Here is a 4,814-nt window from a genome sequence, read left to right as displayed (position 1 = left end):
CTCTCAGCAAACATGGCACACTCGTCCAATCTGCTACCTGTTCCACAACAACGTCAGGCTGCCCTGGGACCTATCATTAATACTGTAAAACTAGCTGAATATCATATCTCTTAACAACATTGTTTTTAAGTCAATGATCTTATTGTTACATACAAGCTGGATTTTATGCTCTCATGGAATCGGCCCCTCCAAACGTCCATTTTATGAAGGTTTTTCAAGCCAAAAGGAGAGGTGGTGGAGTAGCTGTTTTATTTAAAGATTCATTCTAATGCAAACAAATATCACTGATCTTGGTTCTTTTGAATACATCAGCATATTTCTGAAAGGGAAACCTCAATTATTACCCACTCTCAGTTCCATATTCTGGATCTGGTTATCCCTAAAGGTCTCAACATTTCAACCATCAATATTACCAATGTAGTCATTTCTGACCATTTCTGAGTTTTCTTTGATGTGATGACTACTCCTGATAGTCAAGGTACATTTGTTTCTGTCAATACCAGTGCACCATCCACAGAGGCTATATCTATGGCAGTAAGCATAACACCAGACTCTGATGTCATTTTCGATAATTTCAACTTGAAGATTGTGACTATTATAGATGATATTGCACCTACAGGAGGTTAAGACAATTTTGGGCAAGTAGAGGGATCCCTGGAGAAATTCGGCAGAATACCAAAAAAGAGAGTGTAGGAAAGCAGAGTGCAACTGGATTTAAAAAAAAACAACTTCAGACTCATTATGACATCTACAAACAGGGGCTTAGTACTTACAACCAGGAAATAAGTAAGGCTAGACACTCTTATTCCTCAAACAGGAACATCAACAATACTCACACTATTTGCCACAGTTGACAGGTTAACAAATTCCCCAACACAGTCAGCCCCTGAACTCATTTCTGCCAAAAATGTAATGAGTTTGCATCTTTCTTCAATGATGAAGTCAAAAACATTAGAATGGCCATAAATACCTCTTTGTCAATCAATGAAGCTATGCCATCTCCATCACTGCATAGGAGTTACCATGTCACAATTTAGTGCTTTGGACTGCAAAAATCCTGAAGAAACAGTGCGGCATTTTAAACAGTCTACCTGCTGTCTTCATACTCTGCTCACTGGGTTTTTAAAAATGTTTTCAACTGCCTGGCAGATTTACAATAAATGGTGAATGGCTCACTCCTATCAAGAATTTTCCCAAAGTCATTAAAAACTGCATTTTTAAGTCCCTTCTAAAAAAAAAAAAAAAAAAAAAAGAGCGCTTTGGGATCCTTCCATACCCTCCTGAGACCCAGATCATGTTTTTGTGTGCATTTTTAATTTCTTCTTGCTATTTATAACTAGTAGGGCTTGATAACTGTGGAAACTAAGCAATGTCTTTGAAAAGGAAGATGTCTTTGAAAAAAATGATGTCCTCATATCAGGACAACTAGTCATATAAAATTTTATTATTTAAAATTTTAGATAATATAATTAATATAATTAAAATATACTTCAAATTATAATTCAAATTCTAATATATTATATGGTAGCTTTTTTAGTGCCTCGGTGACACGGTTCTTCTTAACTGTACCAGTCAGGTACATCTGGTTCTCCAACATGTAATCTACAATCTTCATGTTCGTAAAGTAGCGATTACAGTAACCTATATCTTTGCACCAGGAAACAGGGTTTCAGCCAGACATGCTACAACCAAAACTCAATTTCTCATTTGCAGGCCACGTGAATGGAGTCCTCCTCAACTTGATAGATAAGATAACTCGATAACTTGATATTAAGCAAGCAGCCCTGGCAAATGCAAACAAGAAAAGGTCTTATCTTCCAGAATAAATCTTTCTTCTTCATTTCTTCTGTAACGTCATTGTCAATGACCACTTTTAGGCTGGTTCTCAGTTTGAAGAAACTGTGATGAATGACATGGTTGCAAGTGTAAGGAGTTTGAAAAGCATTGGACCAGAACATTCCATTCCATGGCACACATGACAGCAAAATAGATGCTCCAAAAATGATACATTTCATTAGTGTAGACACAATCAGTGACATAACATTTGTACAATTAGAAATTAGTTTCAACAACTCAATAAATCAATGTACTGTTCAACACAGTCCAGTCCAGCCAATCATGTCGATCACCAAAGTATCATCTGCAGTCTAGAACTGAAGTAAATCCGGAGTAAATGACGGGAAATTCCCACACTCACCAAGCCCTGGGCATGTTCACTGGGACTTGTCTCATTGTGAGTCCTATCACTGCTCTGATGCTTGGTTTATGGTGGATCTAGTGGACTGTAATCCAACCTAATTAGACTGCCGAGAACTAATTCGGTTTTTAATTCTCCGCCCCAAAGTTCGCTTAGAGTAAGCGAGGGAAACGCGCATCTTTTTAAAAAGCGTATGTACTGTAAATGCGCCATATCCTGTCCGTTTCATGTTTGTTAAAATTGTTTGGGAGATCCCTGCAGGATTTGATTTTTTAAAATGGAAACCTTACATTTTACCGTGTTAGCGAGCTGTTAAATATGCATTTTAACTGGTGCACACGTTAATTTGTATTTCCAGGACGGTTAATGTCCAGTTATATCATACCACATTTCATTTCAAACTTTCTGTAGTAAGGAAATCCCGGTTATACTTACGGTGAATCGTTTCTGTAGCATTTGGGCAAATGAGTGCGTTGCAGTGATCATGGTCTTTTTATGCCTTGTGGGAAGTGTAGTTCACAGTGGTTTATTGCAGAGGGGGAATTGGTTTTAATGTTCTATGTAATTGTGATGTATTGGTAGTGGGGTAAAACGTATTTTTTAAACGTGTCTTTGTGTATTTTTAGGTCTTATATGTGGGATCACAAATTACACCTTTTAATATTTCTTATTAGTTAATTGATTTTAATGGTAAGAATGGTTCGGTCTGAGAGGGGTAAACTTATTTTAGGCCTCCATTTGGATCAGTAGGGAGAGCTTGTGATTGAGTGAAGAGCCTACGCAATCCTACCGAAGGAAACATTTGTGTGATTGCCTGGTTTCTTTATTTTCTTATTTAGTTTTGTTATTGTTTTGTTTGTTGTGGTTTTTGTTTTGCACTTTAATAAAATAATTTTCACCTTTCACCCTATTTCTGTTGTTGGCCTCCTGTTTGACTGCTTGCTATCCTCACAAGTGGTGTCAGAAGTGGGATGAGCCTGCAGGGTGTACTAAGACACAGAAAGGTTTTTAGTAGGGTTGAGCAGAGGATCACATTATGTTATTGGGGGTGACATTGAGCATTTTCCTGCCACCTTTGAACGAACACTAGGGTATACAGGTGGCCAAAGACAGATTGCAATACGGCTTATACCCTTGCTAACCGGGAAAGCTCGTAGTGCCTATGTAGCTATGGACTATCATGCTTTGGAGAACAGCCATCTTGTCAAAGTACAAGATAAACACAGAGACGTACAGGCAGCGGTTCAGAGCCGCAGATGTTCGACCTGGGGAGACTCCCAGAGAGGTCTACGTCAGACTGAAGCTGCATTACAAGAAGTGGATCCAGCGAGACAAGCATTCCAAGGAGGAGATCAGTGAACTGATTATCCTAGAGCAGTACCTATATATGCTTAACCCTGAGCTGCAAGTATGGATCTGCCAGAACAACCCAGGCAGTGTTTTGGATGCATCACAGCTGGCTGAAGCATTAGTGGCTGCTAGAAAAAGTACAACTTCACCTGGAAGAACAACAGCGGAGGTAAATCTGTGGAGGAAAAGGGGGGAGTGGTCTAAGTCTTTTAATTCTTCCAGAGACTCTTCACCCTCACATAGTCACAAGCCATCACTTAGAGAGTACCCACAGTCACATAAGCCTAGCTTCAAGCCATCACTCAGAGATATTCCACCATCACATAGGTCTGGCTTTAAGGTAGTGCAGTGCTACAATTGTGGAGAGGAAGGTCATTCACATTCTTCCCCAGCAAACTCAGACCATTTCTATACAGATATATGGACGTAAGTATGTGGACACCTGACATCCAATATCTCATCCAAAATTATGGGCATTAGTATATACCACCCATTGTTGCTATAACAACCTCCACTTTTCTGGGAAGGCTTTATACTAGATGTTGGAGCATTGCTGCAAGGATTTGCTTCCACTCAGCCAGAAAAGCATTTGTAAGGTCATGCACTGATTGGGCAATTAGGCCTGGCTCACAGCTTTATAATTGATCCCAAAGGTGTTGGATGGGGTTGAGGTCAGGGCTCTGTGCAAGCCAGTCAAGTTCTTCCTCACCATTCTCAGAAAACTTTCCCCAAACTGAATTTTATTAATTAATTAATTCATTCATTCATTTAGACAGTTGAGGAAGCACAGAATCGTCTAGAATTGTATGCTGTAGCATTAAGATTTGCCTTCACTGGTACTAAGGGTTCTAGCCCAAACCATGAAAAACAGCCCCAAACCAAGGGGTGTTCAGATACTTTTGGTCATATAGTGTAATATGCTATGGCTGGTTAAATATTATTCTAACAAAGTTCAAACATCTTTGTAAACCATGCATATACCTGCATAAATCAAAATTGTAAACAATAGTGGGAAGAAAAAATTGTTTGTAACCTCTCCATCAGCCAGATGCTGTTTTGGCAGATGGCTAATGCAAGAATGAACACTGTGTACAGATATTTTTTCATCACTATCTAATGTTGACACATTGGTTTAAGTGCTGAATTACATATGTCAATAATAACCACAGGTGTAGAATTGCAGAAATTAAATGTAAACAAGTAGCTTTAACTAAGATAAATATCTGTGATTTTAGTATTTGCAATTTGATGTTACTGTGTCTGGCTC

The 4,814-nt window shown here is 38.7% G+C and overlaps 1 long non-coding RNA gene across 1 annotated transcript; it reads right to left on the bottom strand.

Moving 5' to 3' along the window:
• Positions 1-1,533: 1,533 nt before the first annotated feature.
• On the bottom strand, positions 1,534-2,669 carry LOC118219554. Its single transcript, XR_004763794.1, has 3 exons — positions 2,633-2,669; positions 2,198-2,274; positions 1,534-1,899 (listed from the first exon to the last, which is right to left on the bottom strand). It is a non-coding gene; the product is annotated as an uncharacterized LOC118219554 (long non-coding RNA).
• Positions 2,670-4,814: the final 2,145 nt, after the last annotated feature.

Source organism: Anguilla anguilla, chromosome 2, assembly GCF_013347855.1.
Source record: "Anguilla anguilla isolate fAngAng1 chromosome 2, fAngAng1.pri, whole genome shotgun sequence".
Taxonomy (NCBI): domain Eukaryota; kingdom Metazoa; phylum Chordata; class Actinopteri; order Anguilliformes; family Anguillidae; genus Anguilla; species Anguilla anguilla.
The sequence above is the reverse complement of the archived record's forward strand: the minus strand, read 5'-3'. Positions and strand labels throughout refer to the sequence as shown.